Raw genomic sequence first — 25,283 nt, 5'->3', positions numbered from 1 at the left:
CCGGCAGGCGCCTGCGTGACCTCCCTTCCCTTTCCTACCAGGCGCCTCTCTGAGAGTCCCCACCCTGGGCAGCACCAACTCATGTGCCAATCCGCTCCAGAAACACCCTCCCACCTCAAATGTGCCTGGCCAGTGTCCTTGCGTTTCTCAGTCCATCAAGTTGGTGACCCACAGTCACCGGGGAACCCGTGAGCAAGCCACAATGTCCCCCAAAGGTCTCCACGACCGTCCATCACAGTCCTGCGCTGCCCCTCCCCCCCCAAGCTTCTAGCTGCACACTGTCCCCTGCTCCAGGCCAGCAGAGCCCTCTTTGGGAGCAGCCCCTTCTGGCCCGATGGCCTCGTCCAGCGGGTGGGTCTGGACTCCAGGTGGCTGGGAAGGGGCACCGCTGGCCTGCAGCCCGCTCTGTCTGCTGCTCTCTCAGGCTTCTGTCGCCCGGCAGATGCCCCAGCCGTGCGTGGCCAGGAACGAGCCCCATCCCCAACCCTATTTTGTATATTATTTAGAGACAGGGTCTCATTGAGTTGCTTAGCACCTCACTGTTGCTGAGGCTGGCCTCCAATTTGCAATCCTCCTGCCTCAGCCTCCCGAGCTGCTGGGATGACAAGCACGTGCCACCGTGCCCAGCTGGCTTGGGCTGATCTCACTTGGGCTGGCCCATGTGTCTGTGGCTAATGGGCAACTCCTCGCTGCCATCAGGGACAAGGGGACGCTGCGGTTCCCTGGCCCCCCTCCAGGCCCCCTGTCAACATGTGGTGCACAGCAGCGCTCCACGGCCTGATCCTGGAGGAGGGGGCTAGCGGAGAGGGAGCTCCTGGCTGTCCCCACCCTCACTGGGCAGCCTTGGCAGCTGGACCACCCCTCAGGAGCTTAGACATCGATGATGATGTCCGCCTACAGATGGCCACACGCGGCGCTGGGGACAATGAGACTAGATTGGAGACTGAACGTCCTTTCGTCAGCTCAGCACATATCTGTGCTGCTCCAAGCACCGGGGTGGCGTCCCCTTGGTGACCCAAACTAAAGATCTTCCTCCAGGCTGTCTGACTCCTGCAACGTCTGACTCCGTTTCAGGCTATCACTTTCTAAAAATGCAGCTGATTAAAAAACAAAAACAGCCTTCGATAATTAAATACGACGATGTCTAATTTTTTTTTTTTTGACACTTAGAAATCACTTCTTCTCCAAAGTGCAGAAACAGCCGAAGTCGCACCATTTACCGCCGATCGCCTAGTGATGATCAGCACAAGTGTTTCAACCTGTCATTGCCACGGTGCACCCTGGGCTGGGCAAACAGGGGTGCTAAATAAATGTTTGCCAAGTGGGTGAATGGAGAGGTGTACTCTGCCCCGCCCCAAAGAGTGGACAGTGAATCTGTTGACTGTGCTTCTCACCTGGGTTGTAAGTAACCCATCTAGACACTGCATACTGATCCCTGATCCTTCTCTGGGTGGCCGAGGCATGCAATAAACCAATGGCAAAAGTATCCTCTTTTCAGCAGGGATGAGGACACTTGAGGAGGAAGCAGAAGGCTTTGGAGCAAACCTTCCATCTTTTCTGGGTTTCTCAGCCAGCATTTCCACTGAGCATCACCAGAACATGCCTGAACCTCTAAAATAACACAACACGATTTCTTTTTTCTTTTTGGTCCTGGGAATTGAACTCAGGGGCACTCAGCCACTGAGCCCCATCCCCAACCCTATTTTGTATTTTATTTAGAGACAGGGTCTCGCTGAGCTGCCTAGCACCTCGCTGTTGCCGAGGCTGGCCTCCAATTTTCGATCCTCCTGCCTCAGCCTCCCCAGCGTTCCCTTGGGAGGGGATGCGCTCCAAGGTCCCATTGCCAAGACCTTCCCTGGAGTCAGGTAGAGGCAGACATGGCAGGAAATTGAGACCATTTCTAGATGAACCCACACTCCTCACGAAGAAGATGCTGGGACTCCAGTTTCTCACTCATCGCCCACTCTGCTGCAGGCTGCTGGGGAATCCGAACGAGAAGGATTATCCCCGGCCAGAACTCCGAGGTTGAATGCCAGCTCTCTCCCACCCTAGCAAGGGCCAGGGGTCTTCCCCTACAGGGGTGATGTGATGATTCCTGCCCAAATAAATGTCTTGGGGATGTGGCTCAGTGACAGAGCACCAAGCATGAGACCCTGGGTTCCAGCCCCAGGACCAAAATCTGTTTCAAAAACTATCTGTAGAGCTGGGTGCACGCCTATCATCCCAGTGACTCGGGAGGCTGAGGCAGGAGGATCGCAAGTGGGAGGCCAGCCTCCGCAACTCAGCGAGACCCTGTCTCTAAATAAAAAATAAAAAGCGCTGGGGATGTGGCTCAGTGGTTAAGCACCCCTTCCTCGGCACCCCTGCCCCCTCCAGCTCCAAGCTCCATCCACGCTGCTGTGTTCTGCAGTCAAGTTCAGAGGCTTGGCTAATTAGCATAAGGCATGTTTACAAACAGGTTCTCAAGAAGGTGATGTGAGGTGCTTGTTAATTCACACGACTGAGAGCAGGTTCTGATTGGCTGTCTGGCGCTACCTGTCCCCTGTCTCACAGAAGCCTTCCTGTCCCCTGTGTGCACAAGGCAGAACTAGAGCTGAGTTCTTATGGGAAGGGGGGGTACACAGCCCGGTCCCCATTCCCACCTGGAGGGAACCGGGGAGGATTCTCATGCTCCCGATCCCCAGGCCTGGCCAGGGCATTCTGTCCCCCAGATGTGCCTCAGGTGACCCAGGAGGATACAAACATCCCAACAGACCTTCCTGAGCCTCTGGAACTGGCTGTAGGGCTGTGGTGGCTGCCTGGCAGCCAGAGACAGACCTTTCTTGGTCCCAGGGATTGAACCCAGGGGTGCTTCACCCCTGAGCCCCGTCCCCAGCCCTTTTTATTTTTTATTTCGAGACAGGGTCCTGCTGAGTTGCTCAGGGCCTTGCTAAGTGGCTGAGGCTGGCCTCGAACTTGGGATCCTCCTGCCTCAGCCTCCTGGGATTACAGGCACATGCCACTGGGCCCAGCCTGTGTCTGATTTTTTCGAGACCCTCTGGGGAGGCCTGGGGGGTTGGTTGTTAACCCATCTGCTGAGCTCCAAAATCGACTCAAGGTTACCTAGTCAATGTGGCTGCCCACAGGGCTCTGGATGGATTCCCGTGCCTCCCAGCCGTGCCCGGGATGCCCCGGGCCTCCTCCTCTGCCATCCAGCTACGACCAACTCCACCGGCACCAGCCTGTCGGTGGGTCCCCCAGGTCCAGTCCCCCCTTCTGTCCAGGGCAGCCAAAGGCACCCACTTCAGACCCCTGAATAAGCACTTGGGTTCCTACGGCCTCACCTCCCTCCTCACCCCTTTCTGGATGGTGGCCCTGAAAGCCCTGTGCCCACCCTTGGGTGGCCTGTCCCCACCCAAGCTGGACGCTCCATTGCCAGGCCTGCCCGTCCTCCTCTGGGAGTGGGGCTGTCTCTCTCTGCAACCTCAAGCTGGACCAGATATTAATCTCTAATCATTTCCAGTCCGTGAGCTCTCGCCCGGCCGACTGGGTGTCAGAATCACTTACAGCAGGGGCTTCATCACACGAGCCGCCTGCTTGGTCCTGTGTCAAGTGCTAATTCAATAAGCGAGCCGATCTGGAGGGCTCCGGGGCTGTCCTCTGGGATGCTGGCACCCCACAGCCATCCCCAGGGCCACGTGCAGGGCTGCCCAGTCCCCACCCCTCCAGCTCCCCGTCCACAAGGGACGCCTCCGCAGCCCCCTGAGGGACAGTTTCCTATGGTGGGGCACCGTCTCAGCTCCCGGGGATCTCGCTGGGCGGTCAGTGTTTTGTCTAAGGTCAGGGGTCATCGGCTGAACAATCTTTCCCTGAGTTAGGCTTAAGGTCAAGTTCAAGTCTGTGGGAGTTGAGGTTTGGATGTCACGATGCCCCTCCTGTGTATGTTACGGTCCCCAGGGTTGGGGAATGTCCCCGACTATGTCAGACACTCAAGTTGGAATATTAACCCCAGAAGTCATGTGTCAATGGAGGCTGGAGTCAGCCTTCGGGAGGTCATTAGGATCAGATGAGTCCCCTAGGATGGCATTAGTGGCTTTATATGAAGAGGTAAAGAGACCCAAGCTAGCCTGCTTGCTCTGTGTCACCACACAATGTCCTCCACCAGGTCCAAGGCCCTCACCCGATGCTGGCACCATGCATAGGACTCTCCAGCCTCCAAATCCATGAGCCAAATAAACCTCTATTCTTTTTTTGATTTTTTTTTGGGGGGGTACCAGGGATTGAACCTCCAGGGGTGGTTAACCACTGAGCAAGCCACAGCCTTCTTCACTTTTTATTTTGAGACAAAGTCTCACTAAGTTGCTTAGGGTCCTGCGAAGTGGCTGAGGCCGGCCTCAACCTTGCCATCCTCCTGCCTTAGCCTCCTGAGATGCTGGGATTACAGGCGTGTGGCGCCTGGCGAGACACCTCTGTTCTCTATAAATGACGTGATGTGTGCTCTGCAGTTACAGTCACAGAAATTGGACGAGGACACCGGCCTGCTAAGCCTCCTCAGGCTCATCGGCCCCTTTAACCTCCTTCCTGACCTGATCACTGCTCCCTGGACAAAGAGGGAATTCTGGGGGTGGCACTTAAGGCCCTCCGTGTCTCCCTGCCTCCTGCCCTGACTCCACCCTGTGCCCAGACCCTGGGGCCACACAGGCTCAAGTGCTGCCCTTCCAAACCGGCTCCTGGCCTCCCTCTGAGGCCTGGCCTCCCCTCCTCTGCACCCATCAAGGCCCATCCTTCCCACCCCCTTCTCCAGGGATCCTTTCCTGGTGGCCATAAACCTCCCGCCATCCTCCACCGCAGGGGCACTGGGACCTGACACTTTCCACTGAACAAACCCGGCACATAGTAAGTGCTCAGTGAACTCCTGTGGCTCCAGTAGGAGTGCCACCTTCTGCATTCGCTTAGTGGAGAAGCCAAGGGACGGCCCGAGGTCTCACTCTGGTGAGCAGCCTGACCGCTGGCCACAGCGAAGTCCACGCCCACACAATGGCTTTTGCGACAGAATTATCTTGGCAAGATGCGTCCTCCCAGCCAGAGGCAGAGCCTGAGCCGGGGAAGTGCCCGTTCCCCAGGGCTCCGGGGCAGGCTGAAGGATGCAGGGTTTACAGCCTAATGTCCTCACTAAGTGCAGGTGACCTGGCGATCACAGGAGACCCATTACGCAGTCCCGCTGCCACTCCACGCCCGCTGCTCTGGGTCCCCCCAGGGCCCCAGGGCCCCTATTCACCCGCCTTTGCTCCCGTCCCCCAGGGGAAACTGCCAACGCTCACCTGCACCTGCCATGACCTCTGATCTCCCAGAGATGCCAGAAAGGCGGGAGCAGGACACCAGGCTCAGCAGATGCCACCAGAGAGAAGGTCAACGGGCCCCTTCCTTGTGGGGCTCGGGAGGAGTTTCTGTGTGCAGTTATTAATGACTTTATTTATACACCAATATTTACTGCTGCTTGCGATTCCGCAGATCTGCTTTCAAAACATGAGTAATTAGAGCAGTCGGCTGGCAGGAGGCTTCGGCAGGGACCTCCAAGCCAAAGTCGCCCCTGCCAGACGCAGCCCAGGTCCCATCGGGGGAGTGGTTTTGGCGCTTTGGGTCTGAAGAATGTGGGCCCAGGGGGCTGTGGGGAGGAAGGGGAGTAGGGGGAGGAGGGGAAGAGAGGAAGAGAAAGAAGGGGGGACCAGAGGAAAGGAAGAGGAGGAGGAGGAGGAGCAGGAGGAGGAAGAGGAAGAGGAGGAGGAGGAGGAAGAAGATGGAAGGGGAGGAAGAAGAGGTGCAGGAATAGGAAGAGGAGGGGAAGGAAGGGGAGGAGGAGGGGGAGGACGATGAGGAGGAGCAGGAGGAGGGGAGCAGGAGGAGGGGGAGGAAGGGAAAAGAGGGAGGAGGAGCAGGAAGAGGAGGAGGAAGAGCAGGATGAGGAGGACCAGGAGGAGGGGGAGGAGGAGGGGGAGGGAGGGGGGAGGAGGAGGGAAAGCAGGAGGAGCAGGAAGAGGAGGAGGAGCAGGAGGGGGAGGGGGAGGGGCAGGAGGGGGAGGGGGAGGGGCAGGGGGGGAGGGGCAGGAGGGGGAGGGGGAGGAGCAGGGGGAGAAGGGGGAGGAAGAGGAGTGGGAGGAGGGGGGAGGAGAGGGAGGAGGAGGAGAGGGAGGGAGAGGAGCAGGAGGAAGAGCAGGAGGGGGAGGAGTGGGAGAGGGAGGGGAGGAAGAGGAGGGGAGAGGGAGGGGGAAGAGATGGAGGGTGAGGAGGAGGGGGATGAGGAGGGGGAGGGGAGGAGTGGGAGTAGGAGGAGGAAGAGGGGGAGGAAGAGGGGGAGGAGGGGGAGGGGAAGGGCAGGAGCAGGAGGGGGAGGAGGAGGAGGGGAGGAGTGGAGGGGAGGGGGAGGGAAGGGGGAGGGGAGGGGGAGGAGGGGGAAGAGCAGGAGGAGGAGGTGGAGGAGGAGGCGGCGGAGGAGGGGCGGGAGGGGAGGGGGAGGGGAGGAGGAGGAGGAGGAGGAGGGGCAGGGGAGCTGCCATCCTCACCCAGCGGGTCCTCTGGGGGACGCTAGTCCCCTGGGCTCCCTGGCCTGACATCTCCTGCTCCAAGCTTGAAGGCGGGTGGGACATGGGCCGGATTCCTGTGCTGACATTTCGCAGGGAGCAGAGGTGGCGCCGAGTGCAGGTGGACACCAGGATCCCCCCAGGAGCGGGGTGCCTCTTGGCCTCCATGGCGGTGGCTTCTGTCCCAGGCCACCCTGCCAGTCTCCTCCCAGTAGGACCAGACTGCAGGCTCCCACTCGGTGGCCATTCTGTCCCACACAGGCCCATGTGGCAAAGGCGGCCAAAGCCCTGAAGTGCGGATGGCCCAGGTCCAAGTGCCACCACCTCTGAGGTCACGGTCGGCCCTCTGCAACCTCTTCCCTGACCCTGAGCTCAGGCGTCTCCTCTGTGCCAGGCACTGAGCAGCGGCTGAGGACACGGAGACCTTGATGACCTTGGCCCTGACCCCAGCATCCTCTGGTGAGAGGACACGGTGTGGAGACCGTCACCTGCCCTGAGCCTGGGGGACAAGCCCAACAGGAGAGAAGCGGCGACCCTGGACCAGGCAGCTGGAGGCTGGGGCTGAAGGGCCAGGAGAGGACTGGGGTCCTCTGGGCTGAGCCAGGGCACCGTCACAAGGCCACCAGGCGTGGGCCAGCAGTCCCCAGAGCCGGGTGCAGCCGAGGCCAGAGACAGGCAGGCCTGGGCCTCGGAGGGCAGCGGGCACTGCGCCAGGTCCCTGACCACCCGCCCAGCACATGGCCAGCCGCCTCCCTGGCTCGGGCCCCAGGGGAGGCAGAGCGTCATGGAGGAAGGGCGTGGAGGAGGACAGCGGCTCAGGACAGGGCAGCCAGGAAGCAGGGCCAGCTCCGCTCACCAGGGACAAGAAGGCACAGCCCTAAAGACCTACTTCCTCCATCCCTGCCCCTGCCTGCAGTTACCACCGGATTAATCCACATCAGTGGATTAATCCACATCAGTGGATCCCACCTGGCGTCCCCAAGGTCTTCTAAACAAGGCACCCCCAAGACCCCAGCAGGGAGGATCCTTCTGGAAGTTATGGTTCTCTGGGGGCCACCAGCCCTGTGGAGCATGACCCCACGTGGCTGCGTCCCCAGCAGGTCAGCGGGAGCCAGCGTACTGCCCACCCACCCTGCACGGGCACTTCATGGACCTGGCCAGCGTCTCCTTAAGCGGGTTCCATCGGCCAGCACTGGTGACATCTTGGGAAAACCCACGGCTCTGGGAATACACGAAGCTGGTCGTTTTTGCAGTCTGCTGGGAACTAGGGTGACAGGTGGCCAGAGAGCCAGACCTGAAACATGACTACCCCACCCTCAGTGTGTGGGTGCAGCCCAGCAATGAGCCCCCGGCCTGGAACCCCACTTTCTCTGATAATAACAACTGAACCCAACAGCCAACGTGTATTGAGCACATACTACATCCAGGGCCGATGTGCTGGGCTCCGGCACCTTCAGCAAACCTCCGAGGACCCATCTTTGTCTCCATTTTATGAATGAGGAAACTGGGGCACAGAGAGGCTCTGTGGAGTACTCAAGGTCACACAGCCCTTCAGAAACCCCGCCCCCCCAGGGTTAAACAACTGAGCTCCACTCCCACCCTGGCCATCCTGGGGGTGGGGAAGTTGTCACCAAGGACCAGACCTGGAAGGGTACTAAGCCCTTGTTGCTGTCCCCAAGGCAGACCCCAGGCCACTGTAAGTCCACCTGAGTGACATCATGGCACCAGGGCACGGCTCTGAGGGAACCTGAGCAGGAGGGAGGGAGGAGGGGACATCATGGAGCCCCACCAGACCACGCAGACTGGAGAGCGACTCACTAGCCAGGTCCGGCCAGGTGACACCAGGCCATAGCCACTTTTTTTCTTGGTCCCAGAGATTGAACTCAGGGGCATTTAACCACTGAGCCCTGTCCCCAGCCCTTTTTATATTTTATTTAGAGACAGGGTCTCACTGAGTTGCTCAGGGCCTTGCTCAGTGGCTGAGGCTGGACTCCACCTTGCGATCCTCCTGTCTCAGCCTCCGGAGCCTCTGAGATTACAAGCCCACACCACTGTGCCCAACAGCTTTTATTTTTAAGAAGCAAGAGGGTGAGGCACATGGCTCTGGGGCTCAAGAGCCCCGGAATGACCAGCCATGTGGCCACCCTGAGGCCACCCCTATCCTAACCCCACCACTCCTCGGCCACAGTTTCCTCATCCGTAAAATGCAGAGAACACCACCTGCCATGGTGGGTGACGCAAAGACTGGTGAGGTTCCGGGCACATTTGAACTGACACAGGGGCCCCATTCTGGGAACAAACCCCAAAGAGTGGAAAGCAGGTTTTAAAGAGGGATATGCACACACATTCAGAGCAGTGTCATTCACAACAGCCAAAGTCCCTTGACGGAGGGATAAGCAATTTTGGGTGTGTATACACAATGGTAGGTTATTTGGTCTTGAGAAGGAAAGAGTCAGGAATGGTGGCATATGCCTGTAATCCCAGTGATTCAGGAGGCTGAGTCACGAGGATCAGAAGTTGGAGGCCAGCCTCAGCAATTTAATGAGTCCCTAAGCAACTTAGTGGGGACCTGTCTCAAAATAAAAAAAAAATTAAAATGGCTGGGGATGTGGCTCAGTGGCTAAGCATCCCTGAGTTCAATTCCTCCTACCCCCCGCCCCCCAAAAAAAAAGGTGAAGCAGGAAAAAATTACACAGATTTATCACAATTCTTAAAAATTAAACAACAGTCCTTGGGGGGGAAAAAGTAGCTGCACACAGTAGGTGCTCAACTAACACCCAGCCCCAGCCAGCCTCTGTGCTGCCCCAAGACAGAGAAACACGGAGGTCAGGGTGAGCACAGGGCTGGCTCACAGCTGGAGGAGGTGGCCGTCCCTGTAAGGCTCTCTGGTGGCCAAGCTGGTGTCCAGCCGTCAAGATCCATGTCCTCGTCCCTGCTCCTGACCGCCTGGGAGGCCAGCGTACAAAGGCCAGCTTCGCACAGGCTTTGCACAATGTCATCAAGATCAAAAGATTGGCCGGTGGATATAAATAGCCCGGGAGCTCTCGGCTTCTGAGCCGGTGGCGCGGCCAGGCCAGGTGACCCCAGCTGGCCTTCCTCGAAGCAGGCTGCCCTGCAGATCCCGAGCAGGGCCGAGCGGTCCCCCTCCAGGCTGTGCTCCCCGCCTGGCAGCCGCTGCCATCAGGTCGCTGTCTGAGAACTCGCGCTGGTCCCCAAGCACAGGTCCCAGCCCGGATGCAGGACTGGCTTCCACGGGGTCCGCGGACAGGCAGGACGGGCACCCCTGGGTGGCGGGGCAGGGCAGGCTGTGATCCCACGGCCCACACTGTCACCACGTCCCACTGTCCCCACCTGGACCCCGCCTGACTCCTACGCAGACCCTCACAGGTCTCCACAGCAGCGCCCAGGGACTCCCTGAGGAGCTCTGGCCACTTGCTGGTGCCCATAGGCAGGCTTGGCCCCGCCCCACAGGCCACGCCCCCCCGGAGATTGACAGGGGCAGGGAGCCAGCCCGGCCTCGCCCTGTGGAGACTGACGGGGGGCGGGGCCGGGGGAGGTGCTTTGCGGGGGCGGGGGGGGGGGGGCGGGGGAGGTGCTTTGCCAGGGTGGGTGAATGAACACAGAAGGTAATGGGGGAGGGGGAGGAGAGAGGAGGGGGAGGGGGAGGGAGAGGGGAGGGGAGGGGGGAGGGGAGGAGGGGGAGGGGGAGAGGAGGAGGGGGAGGGGAGAAGGAGGGGAGGGAGAAGGGGAAGGGAGGGAGGGGGAAGGGGAGGAAGGGGTGAAGGGGAGGGAGGGGAAGGGGGAGGGAGGGGGAGGGGGAGAGAGGGGAGAGGAGGGAGAGGGAGGGGGAGAGAGGGGAGAGGAGGGAGAGGGAGGGGGAGGGAGGGGTGGGGAGAGGGAGTGCAAGGGGGAGGGGAGGGGAAGACAGCTGCCCATGTCCCTCTCTGCAGGAGACTGTCTGCAGGCTCTGCCCTGTTGGCTGTCTTCTTTCAGTCTCTGTCCCTAAGTATCTGCCTCTTCCTCTCTCTCTATCTCTGTCTCTGTCTCTTTGTCTCTGTCTCTGTCTCTTCCTCTGTCTCTGTCTCTATCTCAGTCTCTGTCTCTCTCTCTGCCACATGGCTCCGGGTACAAGGACCCAGAGCTCAGCCGTGATTCCATTCCACCCCCCAGAAGGGGTTCCATACACCCATTCCAGGCCCCAAGGAGTGGTCCAGGTCCAGAAGGCCTGGCCCTGTGTCCGCCTGCCCCTGTCCAGGAGGTCTGGGCCTCGCCCCTCTCCTGGACTCCCGCAGCTGCTGACCCACATATTCTCCTTGGAGGGGGCTCCTGCCCACCCCCTATGGCACCCTGCCACACCCCCAGTCCCGCAGGCAAGGCCCCATCTGCATGAGACACCCCATCTCCTGAGGGTTAGGGCCCAGGGGACCTCAGCAGGCCCTCTGCATCCCCCAGTGGGAAGGGACCCACTCAGGGCTTCAGTTCAGCAGCTGTCCTAACACCAAGGCCCAAGGACTCAGCCCACTCCTACTCAAACCCAAAGCCTCAGGCTCCCGGAGGTGAGCTCCAACATCTGATCACAGCTCACGATAAACATCGCTCTCATTATTACTTTAGGATTAGGATGGATGACAAGGGATCAAAACCAAGTGCATTCCCATCCGTATGATGGAGCTCTTGTCTTTACACTCCAAAATGCTTGCTTATGCCCCAGCCATCACATCCTCATTCCAGCCAAAATAATGCAGGCAAAGGAAATACTTCTGCCTTGTAAACACATGCCCAGGAAGCTGCTCACCCCACTTCTGCATATTTACTGGCCACAATAAGCATAATTACCAGGCATAATCACATAGGCATAATTACCAGGATGGCTTGAAATGATCTGTTTTCTGGTTGTCTCGTGGTCATTCTTGTTGAAGAAAAGAGGGAAATGGATATTGGAAGGCAAGGAATAGTCTCAGCTGCGTATCTCACCCCTATAAGATCCAGAGATCACCCCCCTTTCACCTCCAAGACCCCTGTTAGTATTTTCCCCATAAGATCTGAAATAATAAGGAGTCACCCCGGCCTGCCCAGGTGTGGCCCTAGGTCAGTGCGCTAGTCTTACAAGGACCTTCCAGAAGAGGAAGCTTCCCGGGGCTGGAAAGAGCAGCCAAACCCGGCCCCGCACACAGCCGACCACCTCAGACATGTTGAGTGCGCGTGGCACACGGGGGCACAGGAGGTGACATCCATGGACCTCAACGCCACGGTCCCTGACTTCCGTGTGGAGTCTGAGTGTGAGCCTGAGACCTCTCCAGCCATCTACATCTTGGAACTATCCCAGGACCACACACAGGTCCTTCCTGGAGAAGAGCCGGGGCTTGGGCTGCTCAGCTGGGCAGGGTGAGCTGCAGGACCCTGAGGCTGGATGCAGGACGCAGACCTGGCTCAGCGCAGCCTGCGCCAGCAGCAGCCCCAGCTCCCTGGTGGGGGGGGCGTGGCCTGTGTCCATCAAACTCCAGCCCAGAGGCGGTCAGAGCTGCGCGTGCGCAGAAGCTCTCACCTCCAGCAGAAATGAAAAACCGACCCTCTCCCAAGGGGGCGCAGGAAGATCCCACGCGCGCGGGTCCCTACCCTGAGACCCCCGTAGCACAGCACAGAGCAGAGGCTGTGAGTGGGGCTCAGGGTCCCTCTTACCAGCAAGCGCTCTTTGCAGGCGAGAGACCCAAGGTGACACTGCTTCCCCGACAGGCTCTGAGGTCAAGATTCAGGAAGGCCCTGGGCACCTGGATGCAGCCCAGATGTCTCCTGCCCATGCACACCAACCCGTGAGAACCTCCATCCACCTGTAATCCTAGCGGCTCTGGAGGCTGAGGCAGGAGGATGGGGAGTTCAAAGCCAGCCTCAGCAAAAGCGAGGCCCTGAGCCACTCAGTGAGACCCTGTCTCTAAATAAAACACAAAATAGGGCTGGGGATGAGGCTCAGGGGTGAGTGCCCCTGGGTTCAATCCTCGGTACTCCCCCCCCCCCAAAAGAAAAGAGCCTCTATCCATGTAAACTGGGTTTAGACTTTGCTACGGTCTGAATGTGGAGATGCCCCAGCTCATGGGCTGAAATTCCTGCTCCAAGGCGGTGGTGTTAGAAGCAGGGTCTTCCAGGGGCAATTAGGGCACAGGGGAAGAGCCCCCACAAACGGGATTAGTCTCTTCTAAAGGAGGCTCCAGGGAGCTGAACCTCTGAGCCTGACCCTTTGAGATCAGCCAGAAAGCGCAGTCTGTGAATCGGAATGCAGGGCCTCACCAGGCACCCACGCTGCCCGTGCCTCCATCTTGGACTTCCTGACCTCCAGAACTGTAAGCAATCCCTGTCGCAGCTCCTAAGCCACCTGTCCAAGGCCGGCCCTTGTGACAGCAGCCTGAGGCATGGAGATTTGAAGCGCCATCCCATGGAGAGATCAAAGAAGCTACCTTTACAACAGAACAGTCCAGCTGTCACTCCAAAGAAGGAAAAGCTGTCCTTCCCGTCACCTCGGGCAAGTAGGATAGGAATTAGGGGCAGCTGGTGAAGGAAAATCTGGAAGAATGTGATGAGCCGGCACCTGCCCAGCCCGGCCTTCAGCCCTGAGTCAGCACATTTCTTCCTTTTTTTTTTTTGTACCAGGGATTGAGCCCCAGGGGTGCTAACCCCTGAGCCCCATCCCCAGCCTTTTTTATATTTTATTTAGAGACAGGGTCTCCCTGAGTTGCTTAGGGCCTTGCTAAGTTGCTAAGGCTGGCCTCCAACTTGTGATCCTCCTGCCTCAGCCTCCCCAGCTGCTGTGATGACAGGCGAGGGTCACTGCGCCCCGCAGTCTTGAACTATTTTGATGAGGCTCTTTTACCCTTAGAAAGTTCTAGCATGCAGCACCACCGCATATAATTTTATGTAATGAAATTATATGCAGATACATATCGTCACATTATCATGTTATGCATATTGTAAAAGACCCCAGGAAAAGGACCTCGAAGATTGAGATTAAATAATATGTGGAAATAGAAACTCTGACATGGTTTCTCCCTGGACCTCAAAGGACTGTGTTCTGCTTCCCCAGGGGTGTGCATGCTCCAGTTTGGAAACCCTGGCCTTTCCCACCCCACAACTGTGGATGTATATGAAATATGTCGCTTTAAATATGTTTGCATGGGGCGGGGCTGAAGGTGAGTGGGGCGTGGCCACTACCTGCCCCATAGAGGGAGAGGCGGGCATCTGGGAAAACAGTGGTCAAGAGTGAACAGAAGCTCCCATGGGAACCCAGGGCTGCAGCAACACACGCGATAACGTGAAAAGAAGACTTATTCTGACATGAATTAAAAATGATAAAAAGTCTAAGATGGAAGCCCATCCTTCAGGCAGATTCGAAAGGTAGGAGGCTGAGGCAGGAGGATCATAGGTAGGAGGCCAGCCTCAGCCACTTAGCAAAGCCTTAAGCAACTCAGGGAGGCCCTGTCTCTAAATAAAATACAAAATAAGGCTGGAGATGTGGCTTAGTAGCTGAGTGCTCCTGAGTTCAAGGTGTGGCCAGGGCCTTCCAGGCAGATGGAAGGGCACCCATCTGGGACCAGGGACAGTTGGGGGGGGGGGCTGGCGCGAGATGAACCAGTAGGCACCTGGCCACCCCACCTGGACAAGTTTGTGAGCCGGAGTGCATTCAGACGCACAACTGCGTCCGAGGCTGGCTTGGTTTCCCGTCTGTGGCTGTAACACAACGCCTGAGACCAGGTGGTTTACAAAGAAGAGGGGTTCGTGTGGTTCAGGGTTGTGGGAGTTGGGACAGTCTAAAGGCCTGGTGCTGGTGGCATCCCTGCTGCACCTGAGCACGACAAGGGCATCACGTGGGCATGGTGAGACACAGGGCACGCTGGCTTGGGACTCCCTCCCTCTTCTTTTAAGGCCACTAACACCACGACTTGGGGGCCCCACACTCATGACCTCATCTAATTACCTCCCAAAGGCTGACCTTGAACACTGTTAACGTTTGGCAATTAAGTTTAAGGATCCCACATGAGGTTTCCTGGGGAGACACTGAAAGTGTAAGTGGGGATGAGAAGAAGCAGGAGGGGGACTTCCTACCGGCTTACCACCTGGTGGGCACAGGGCTCCCAAGAGGACAGCCACCAGGCAGACATGATGTCACTCATGATACCCTTACTGCCAGGAATGTGGACATGGGACTCCAGGTGACTGGAACAGTCAACATCCATCTGTGGGTGATGATTCTCCCAGAACCCTCTTGTCTGTGGCTGCCTTGGCTCAGGATGCTATTGGGAGGTGGTGGAGCCTTTAAGGGGCGGAGCCTAGTGGGAGTCCTTAAGTCATTGGGGCGTGGCCTTGAACAGGATTGTGAGACCCTGCTCTCTTCCTCTCCCTTTCAGCTTTCTGGCTGCTGCAAGGTGAGCATCTTATTCCTCCTCCACATTTCCCTCCATGATGTCCTGCCTCAGCACAGGCCCAAAGCAACGAGAACCAACCGATCATGGACTGAAACCTCCAAAACCATGAGCCAGAATAAACCTTTCCTCTTTTTAATTTGCTTGCCTCAAGTATTTTGTCACAGTCACAGAAAACGGACTACCAGAGGAATCCTGCATAGATAGGTCCTCACACGGGGATTGGGACGGGCTGCTGCATTCTACACAGACAGAAGCAAGAACTGGGCACACCACCCGAGGGCAAACCACACGAGAAACGTCACCAGACTTGGAGGAAGGAGGATGACAGTGTAGGATTTGAGCAAACCACATGTGGAAGATTAAAAAGACTTCTGCAAATCTTGGCTCTAAGCCCTGGTCAAACTTGGACCTGGAAAATCTTGACATAGAATAAAATGGTGGTTGTTTTAAGACTCTGAATTTTAACTTGCTACACAGCAACAAAGAGCCATCACACTCAGAGCGACCAGATGATTGACTGACTCAGTCATTCAATACCTACTCATTAAAACCTAACCCGAGGCAGGGCTCCTTATAGGAACAGCAGAGACAAACCATCCACTCCCCTTGTCCCCAGGGAGCTTCTGGGCTGGTTCCTTGGTGTCTACCCAGTTTGTCATGGACCCACATCCGTGTCTGGCCATTCTCTGCCCCCAGGGTCTGTCACTTCTGGACTTCATTCTGCCTTGGAATGATGGGCTTTATTCCTTGACCAGTTCCTTCCCCTACTCTTGTTCTCTCTCTCAGTGAGAAAAAGAAATGTGGGGTGCTCTGTCTCTGGAGCCAGTTCTATTAAGCTCTAAAAATTCCCCTATGAACTACAATAACCAAGAAGAAAATTAAGATATTGTACTAGAAAACATCTAAGGCTGGGCACAGTAGCACACGCCTGTAATCCCAGTAGCTTCGGAGGCTGAGGCAGGAGGATCACAAGTTGGAGGCCAGCCTCAGCAACTCAGAGAGACACTAAGCAACTCAGGGAGCCCCTGTCTCTAAATAAAATACAAAATAAGGCTGGGGATGTGGTTGAGTGCTCCTGAGTTCAATCCCTGGTACCAAAAAGAAAATGTCTACCTCAAACAAAAGAAGAGAATTGTAGAGGAATACAGGAAAAGAGACCTCAGACATATAAACAACAAAACTGTATAAATGAATCCCACCTTATCAATAATTACATTAAATGTAATGGATTAAACACTCCAATCAAAAGACAGAGACTTGCAGAAATGAATAGGAAAAAAACAACATAATTCCCTTATATGCCATCAAGAGCCTCATTTTAGATTCAAACAGGTTAAAAATAAAGCAATGAGAGAAGATACATCCTGCAAATAGTAACCAAAAGAGAGTTACCGTAGCTCTATTAATATATACAGAAAAAATAGACTTAATGAAAAATATTGTTACTATGAACAGAGAAGAACATTTTATAGCGGTCCAAGAGTCAATCCAACAAGGATGCATAGCCATCATAAACACATACGCACCAAACAACAGAACCTCAAAATACATAAAGCAAAAAACTGACAGAAATACAGGGAGAAATAGACAATTCAAGAGCAACAGCTGGCAACATCAATACCTTGCTTTTTATCATAGAAGGAAGCAGCAAATCAACAAGAAAATAAAAGACTAAGAACACCACAAACCAACGAGACCCCACAGACACGTAGAGAACATTCGACGCACAGGAAAGAATACATATTCTACGGTGTACAGGAACGTTCTCCAAGAAAAACGGGTCATACCTTAGACCTTCAAATGCATTTCAATAAATTTAAAAAGACTGACATTACCCAAGGTTTGCTCTCTGAACACAATCAACTGAAATTAAAAGGGTCCCCTCAACGTGTCTTGATGACATCTCTGATAGGGACGTGCTGGACTGGTGCTTGCTCAAACTGACCACCCTAGTCTCGGAGCCCTCGTTCCCCCATCTCTACAGTGATGGCAATCACGGGTCCCTACCTCACAGTTATAGCAAGTATTCACAACAAATAGTCGAGCATCACGGTTATTATTACCCCAGGTTGACAGAGGTGGTGACAACTGTCCATTACATTCCCTCTCAGAGAGGAGAGTCATATTTATGCAATGGCTCAGACTTTGCAAGTGCTTTTGCCCCCTGATGGAACTTGGGACTTTCTGCAGCCCTGCAGGGTCACCTATGAACGGGGAAACACTGCGGGTGGTGAAGCCCTGGTACAGAAGTGTCTGTTGGTCCTTATCCGTGAGCCCAGCTCACCCTAAGGGCCGCGGAGGTCAGTCCATGGGTGAGATTCAAATGGGGACAGTCAAGGTTACTCTGGTCACCCCTCTGACCTCGAAATGAGAGCTGGTTGCAACTAGAACCTCAAGAAGGCTGGACAAAGGTGTATGTAAGCCTTTGGGAGGGGATAGAACCTTCCAGATATTCCTGCTTTTTAATGGGAAATTGTCCATTCAGTTTGGTTTGGTTGGGTCCCAGGGATTGAACCCAGGGGCACTCAATCACTAGGCCACCTCCCCAGCCCTATTTTATATTTTATTTAGAGACAGAGTCTTCCTGAGTTGCTCAGGGCCTCACTCAGTGGCTGAGGCTGGCCTCCAACTTGCGATCCTCCTGCCTCAGCCTCCCAAGTTGCTGGGATGACAGGTGTGCACCATTGCAACCCGCCCAGTCCTTTGACTCTCTGCAGATGTGATGCTCTTGATCCAAGTGCAGCAGGACATCAACCGAACATATGTGCTCCCAACCAGCAAGCTTGGGGACAAAGCCAGAAAAGGGGCACTGGTCCTAATCCTTGCATTTGACCCAGTGTCTGAAGCAAATCTTGCAGGAATGAGAATATGCAAAAATGCACGGGCCCCTCTGCGCAGAGCTCTCTGGGAGCTTAGCAAATACTCGCATTTTGAACAGGGAATTCCGGCCATCTCAAGAAGTAGCACCCAGCTGCGCTGCGGGCTTGGAGAATGCTTCCTGGGTCACCCGACCAGCTGGGTGCCACCACCACTGGCTGTTTGGCTCAGCATCGAAATGACTTCCCCAAGGTGACCCAGCTAGCCATCGAGAGCCAAATCCCTGCTCAAAGTTTAAAGCCACAGCTGTCTCTGGGCGGGTGAGCCGGAGTTATTGTGGGTTCCCGAAGCCAAAAATCTGGTGGGTTGACCAGACCACAGTTGGAAACAGCTCCATGAACAGCTCTGAAGCCTGGGTTCCGCGGACATAGGGATCTGGGTGCAAAGCCACTGGGTGACTGTGAACAAATAGCTCAACCTCTCTGACCCTTGGTTTTCTTTTTTTTTTTTCCTTTTTGTTTGTACCAGGGATTGAACCCAGGGGTGCTCAATCCACACTCCCAGCCCTTTTTTAAAAAATTATTTTATTTAGAGACAGGGTCTCACTGAGTTGCTTAGGGCCTCGCTAAGTGGCTGAGGCTGGCCTCGAACCTGCGATCCTCCTGCCTCAGCCTCCCAAGCCGCTGGGATGACAGGCGTGCGCCACCCCCCCACCAACTGAGACTTGGTTTTCACATCTGCAAAATGGGATGCTAACACTCACAGAGCTATGGTGTCCACGGAGGGACTGAGGAGAACGTCCCCAGACACGGCACCTGGGAAGGACCTAGTTATTCCTGTGGTTTTATTATAACCAGAACATTTTAAGGGTCAGTGCAAATCTGTCCTATGTCCTCCCATGTCCTGCCTTCCCTTGGAAGAAGGCTAAGCATTTCCAAGTCAGCCAGGTGCAGCTCAGAGGGCTGAACCCGCTTGCTCACCAGCCCCTCCAAGCCTGAAATCTAGGTGCTCAGCAAGCTCAGACCCGGGGGGCTGCTCGGAGCCCCTGGGCTTCCCCTGGGCCCGCGGTCCCCACTCACAGATCCCCCACATCCACCAAGGACGCTGCTCGGCCGCACCTGCCTGGATACCCTCCTCCTTTGTCTTGTTCCTCAAGTCCCGGCTCCGTGTCACCTTCTCCAGGAAGCCCAGCCGCCTGCTTGGCCCCACCCTGCACCCTGACCCACGCCCTCTGGAATATTCCATGCACACTCCACATCCTGACCCCGTCACTGCATCTCAGTGGGGAGCTGCCCTGACCAGGGACCAGCCCCATCCCCCCAGCCCGGGAACGGGGGAATAGAGGAGGTGCCCATCACGTGTCTGGAGCACTGAGCCCAATTCCTGGCCCTCGGGAGGCGCTCCGCCAGGCTCGCCGTCCACGTGGTGCTAAACACCCCCACGGGCAGAGACGGAGGCCATAAAGCAAATATTGCAAAACCTTAATTATGGAACGTGGAGGGAGGGAGGCGGGCCTCGCTCTGCACGGGCCTCGCCCCAGCTGCCCGCTGACCCATTTGATCTCACAGTGCCAGGGCCCAGAGGCGGCCTCTACGTCTGATCTCCCTGTAGGGAAGTAGCCCCTCTCTCTTTTTTGGGGGTACCAGGGACTGAACCCAGGGGCCCTCGACCCCTGAGCCCCGTCCCCAGCCCTATTTTGCATTTTATTTAGAGACAGGGTCTCCCTGAGTTGCTCAGGGCCTCGCTAAGTGGCTGAGGCTGGCCTCCAACTGGTGATCCTCCTGCCTCAGCCTCCCCAGCCGCTGAGATGACAGGCGTGGGCCACTGCACCCGGCCACCTGGCTCATTTATTACTGTGACAGCGAGTAAGAAGGGCTGGGGCTTTGACATGGTTGCAAAGTCGGAGTTCCTGCAAGTGTGTCTGCAGCAGGGGGCTGACTAGGTGCCCAGAGGGCTGGAGGGTCCCCAGCGCACAGCTGGGCACTGGGGGTGGGGCAGGCATTGTCCAGGGCTTGACAACTGTCATAGCCGGCCCTGTGCACCCCGCCTAATTCCCTGTCCTCACCAGCCTGGAGGAGGGGCCGGACCGAAGCCCCCAAGGTCCCCAGGGCTGGGAATTCTGGCTCATGTCACTCAGTGTGGCTTGGTCCTTGGGGACTGGGTCCAGCGGCAGTCTGACCTGGGTCTGTGACCGGGTGGGGGTTAGCAAATCAGAGGCCATGAACTCAGCTGGCCTCCCGGCTCAGACTCCACTTCAATGAGGTCGAGTCCAGGTCCCTCCCAACGCCTGGCTGTTTCTGCCTGTTTCTTCAGGGGCTTGGTGGCCGTGACCCAGATGACACCCTGCTCAGCAGTAGAGAAGGGAGCAGGTCCCAAGTTAAGCAAAGTGGCTCTTGTGTTCAAAAAAAAAGGGGGGGGACCACAAACGACATGATGAGCTGCCCGAAACGACGTCACACACAGAACAGCTGACAAATAGCCACCCAGCCCATAGGGAAAAATTGCTGATGTCCCCAGATGTCTGACGGCAGGCCTGTACACTGTGACCAAACAGTCACACTGTCCTGACCACCACCCCCTCCCCGGCAAGGCCTGGAGATCTGAGATCTGGGCAGGGCACCCAGCCCAGAGAGAGGACTCCAATCGGAACCAGGAGCAGCGCTGGGCTGCCTCTGGCGCCCAGCGCCCTCTCTGATCCTCTGGGCTCCGGCTAAATAAAAGAAGCATCCTCTGATTTATTTCCCAGGTTGTAAAATAATCATTTGCTCGGCTTGTCAGACGGCGGGGGGAGAGAGCGTCAGAGACTCCCTCGCCTTTCTGCAGACGCTGCCATCACGGGAAAAAACAGGACCAGCTCACCCGCCCCCCTCAGAGTCTGCGACATTTTATCCGACCAGGACCCGTGTCCCAAAGTGTGGCGCAGTTCGTTCCTGACCAAGAGACCTCCTCCCCGACACTGGATACAGGCTTTATCTCGCCTGGGAGAACAAAAATAAGTCTTTAATGAAAACGTGAACACAGTGTCTCCTGCCACGCTGACAGCTGACGGATCAGAATAAGGTCCCCTACTCTTTTTTAATTTTATTTATTTTTTGGAACCAGGGGTTGAACCCAAGGGCGCCTAACCACGGAGCCCGGTCCCCAGCCCCCCACCCCTTTTTATTGTTTTATTTAGAGACAGGGCTTCGATGAGTTGCTTAGGGACTTGCTCCGTGGCTGAGGCTGGCCTCCAATTTGCGATCCTCCTGCCTTGGCCTCCTGAGCTGCTGAGATGACAGGCATGTGCCCCCATGCCTGGTGGTCCCCTACTCTTAGTTCAGGTGGGGAGAGAATGTGCACAGAGTGTCCCCCAGGACCCCAGCTTTGGTACCTCCAGCCACTCTGGAGACTGACAGGGGTCTCAGAGGCTTGTCGCCGGGGACCCTCCTAAGCAGGACTTTCTGTGCCGTCCGCCGGCCGCCCATCAGGACAGGCTGGTTTCGCCTTGCCGCCCCCACTTCCGCGGCCATGCCTGTATGGCCTTCAGATGATGTGCCACCATCATGGTTAATGTCACCCAGAAAGAGTGCCTGTTTGGGAAGTCAACAGAGACTGCCTGCCTGCCACGGGAAGCCTCCCCCGGAGTGAGTCACCGACTCAGAGCCTCGGAAAAAATGTCCTCTCTGAGTGATGTGTGATGTGACAGCCCTCGCGGGCTGCAGGGGACGAGAAACCAAAGAGGCCACTCCAGGGCCCCTCCCCAGCCTCCTGAGGCCGGCATTTACTTCTGCCAAGAAAGTCCCAGGGATCGAAGGCTGGACAGGGGCTGGCTCCTTCAACCCCGGGCCCCTCCGCCCGGCCACCTCCAGAGCCCACCTCGGGGACGAGACCCCACAGGGAAGGAAACCTTGCAGCTGGCTCTCCCCCAGGACTGAGGCCGCCAGAGAGGTGGCACAGAACCCCTGGGACCATCTGATCACCGACGGCATGATGGGCAGGCGGTGGGCAGGTAAGAGCCGAGCCAGGCTGCCCGAGGCTGAGCCCTGGATCCACACTTAGCCAGATGGCGGAGCTGAGCGAGGCACAGGATGTCACTGAGCCTCAGTTCCACACCTGCGCAAGGGGCACGGCGAGCGACCCTGTCTGCCTGGTAGGAGTGGTGAGGTGGTGACATGAGCTGACAAGGACCACAAGCCACGTGGGCACGCAGGAGACCCCTAGCGGACCAAGCCAGGACGCCTGGCATCCCAGGGCTCGGGAGGCTGAGGCAGGAGGATCTCAAGTTCAAAGCCAGCCTCCACCAAAGGGAGGCCCTGAGCAACTCAGGGAGACCCTGTCTCTAAATAAAATACAAAACACGGCTAGGGATGGGGCTCAGGGGTCGAGGGACCCAAGTTCCATCCTTGGAACCAAACAAACAAATAAAAAGTCCCATGTGACTCTAAGGGAAAGGGCTCTTCAGTCAACCCTTCCCCCGAGGTGTCACCCACTCAATGAATACCCACCTGGTGGGTGCCCAGCTCTAGTGAGAGGCGTTCTAGACAGATGATTAGGGTGCAGCCCCCCAAACACTGGCCACAGAAAACCATAAGGCAGCAAGAGTCTCACAAATCCCTGTGGCTCTTGCCTGTCCCTGGTCCCTTTCTCATGGTGACATTCTGCAGCGGTGGCTAGAGACACTCAAGAGAGCTAAGACCTTCCGATTTTAAAAGCATGGAAACTTCCAGCATGCCCAGCTGTCACCTCCGGGAGTTCAGCCACGGTGGCATGTCCCAAGGTCACCTGCTGGGATGTACAGAGCAGGACCTGGGCCCAAGTCCACGGGGGCCACTTTCCTTTCTCTGCGGAAGACCATCTTCTCTGTCCCCAAGCCTATCGCTGACACTTCTGCATACAGCAGGTGCCTAATAAACACTCTCAGGGCCCAGGGGGCGGTTCTCGCGGGCTCCTTAGACATCAGTCACCTCGCTCCTCGGACGGGCAGTGGGCCTCGTGCCAGCCCCAGAGCCCCAAGGTCATGGGCAGGCCTCGGACACCCGGTGGACATCTGTCCATCTGTCCGTGTGAGTCTCCTGCCAGGAGAGAGAGCTGCCAGCATTTCCCTGCCCAGAGGCTGGGAAAGGGCTCAGAAGCAGGAAAAGAGGGCTGGTCCCCTCTGTCCCCCGCCGCAGTCCCTGTTCCTATTCTAGTTACTCATAGTCTTGCTCCTCTCCGTCGGGTCCCCGGGCCAGCCACATGGGACCTCCCTGGGCCTTGATCAAAGAGGGGACTCCCCAGCCTGCAGCAGACCCCTGGGTCAGAAACGGCAGCTCAGTGAGACGCACAAGCCTTGCTATGCAAGTTCCAGCTTGGAAGCTGTCCTCCGCCGGGCCACAAGCCAGGGCCCACGGCCACCCTGCCTCCCCAAGGGGGGTGCCAAACTTTCTATTTTCTTTTCTTTTTTTTTTTTTAAGGTGTCAGGAGCAAGGCCACTGGCTGGACGCACACACTGGGGATTCCCCACAGCAGGGAGGACATTGTCTCTCAGAATTCTCCTATCTCTACGCTCTGTCTGGTCACCAAGGGTGACTTTGAAGAGGAAAAAAAGAAATCTGTCCCCTGGGATGGTATGGAGGCATCTGCCGACCAACGTGTGTCACTGTTTCCTATGAAAACAGGAACACATGTCTCTGCCCTGGTGCTACTTCCTGAAGCTACTAGAGAGTTCGCCTGGACAGTTGGGCCTTCTGTCCCCATCCTCGGGCGAGTGAGCAGGAAGGGCTTGACCCTGCAAGCTGTACCAGCTGACCCCCCTGGCCAGGGAGGGGACTGGATGATGGAGTCTCAGAGCTAAGGGCAGAGAGCACAAAGAGGCTGCAGGGTCGCTGCTTTCTCAGAGACATCTGCAGAAGGATTCTACCTCCTGGAGGAACAGAAAGCAGGAGTCGGCCACCGTAGCCTGCCACTCACCCACACTCTGCCTGTCCTCCAAGAGCCCAGCAAGCCCACCGGCACTGCCCAGAGTCAGGGCTCCAGGCAGGAGAGTGGCAGGTGGACCCTGGGGGCCATAGCTTGGAGCGGCCCCACCTTGGGCTGGGGGTACACACCCTGCACCCCGCCCTGGGAGTCAGGAACACCCCGCACTCTGGAGCCAGTGCAAACCCTCCCCCTGTCCTTTCTCTCCCAAAGCTTCCCAGGACGCCGGTCCTGAAACTACTGACCACTGCCACTCCCCCTGCCTCACACACGGGGTGCTTTTCTGGACCAACACCAGTGGCCCAGGGGGTCCTGAAGACAGAGGGACAGAGGGCACAGGAACCCCACCCCGCGTCATGGAAAGCCTTAAACCTCGAGCCCCGCCCCAGATGGCACCCGCACTCCAGCCGGCAGGGGCTGCGCTGGGTTCCCACGACACCCGAGGAGCCACACAGCCCGGGGGCCTGGGAGCTCTTGGGGACAGCGGGAAGTCCCTCCCTGACCCCAGCTTAATCCTTGCTCCGAAATAGCCCGGGTAATCCCAGGGCGAGGCGGGCGGGGGAGTTGGCCCCGGGGCTGTGGCGGAAGAGCCCAGGCGACCGGGGGACAAGGGCCAGATCGTCCCGGGCTGGACCTTGCACGGGCCCCCTTCGGGCCACGGGCGACCGGGGCACGACTCGCCCTGGCCCCTGCAGAGTGGGAGCTGCACCTGCTGCGCCCCCTGCCCTGCGCGGCCGCCGGGGTCCCCGGCGCCCAGAGCCCCGGGTCCCCGCCCGCGCGAGGCCGGCGATGGCCGGGAGCGGGTCCGCGGGAGCCCGGGTGGCGGCGCCCTGGCAGCGCCCGGTCCCCGCCCAGGGGCGACCCCGCGGGAGGGACGCGCCCGGCGGGCCCCGAAGTTGGCGCGCCCGCCCGCCGGTCCCGCTTACTTGTCGCGGCGGCCGCCCAGCTCCGGGAGGGCGCACGCGGCCAGGTGTCGCCGGTGCCGCTCCAGCAGGCCGGCGTTCTCCCGGCTCAGCCGCGCCACTTGGCGCTCCAGCTCCTCGATGCGCCGCCGCCGGCGCGCCAGCAGCTCCTGCTGCGCCGCCACGATGCGGGTCAGCTCCCGCAGGGACGCGGCCGCCCGGCCGGGGGGCGCGGCGCCCGCCATGGCCCGGGCGCGCCTGGCGAGCGGGCGGCGCGGCCACGGCGCGGGGACGGCGGGCGGCGGCGGCGGCGGCGCGGGGCTCGGCCCGGGGGGCGCGGCGGCGGGGCTGGCGCGGCCCCGCCTCGGCTCCCGCCTCCGCCCGCGCCCGCGCCCCGTCCGCGCCGCCGCGCCCCGCTGCCCGCTGCGCGAGGCCCGCTGCCCGCTGCCCCGCCGACGCGCCCCCGGGGGCCGGCAGGGCGCGGAGCTGCGGCCGCCGCGGGCGGCGAGGAGTTTTGCAAAGTGCCGCTGCGACGCGGGCGCGAGCGCGGGAGGCGGAGGCCGAGGCCGAGGGCGCCGCCTGCCGGACCCGCCTCTGCGCCCGCGCCCGCGGCCTGCCGCGCGGGGACACGGGGACGCCGGCCCGCGGGAGGGCGCGGGGCG

At 58.1% G+C, this 25,283-nt stretch overlaps 1 protein-coding gene across 2 annotated transcripts in view; it reads right to left on the bottom strand.

Moving 5' to 3' along the window:
• Positions 1-24,780, bottom strand: part of Iqsec1 (IQ motif and Sec7 domain ArfGEF 1) — a 198,047-nt gene extending 173,267 nt beyond the window's left edge. Inside the window, exon 1 of one of the 2 annotated variants that reach the window (XM_071605845.1) lies at positions 24,646-24,780. The gene's annotated coding sequence lies outside the window, so the exon portion shown is untranslated. The remainder of the gene's footprint in view (positions 1-24,645) is intronic. The other variant, XM_071605847.1, reaches the window with a different exon arrangement.
• Between the last annotated feature and the right edge of the window lie 503 nt (positions 24,781-25,283).

The sequence above is a fragment of the Marmota flaviventris genome, chromosome 20 (genome assembly GCF_047511675.1).
Source record: "Marmota flaviventris isolate mMarFla1 chromosome 20, mMarFla1.hap1, whole genome shotgun sequence".
NCBI classification, from domain to species: domain Eukaryota; kingdom Metazoa; phylum Chordata; class Mammalia; order Rodentia; family Sciuridae; genus Marmota; species Marmota flaviventris.
The sequence above is the reverse complement of the archived record's forward strand: the minus strand, read 5'-3'. Positions and strand labels throughout refer to the sequence as shown.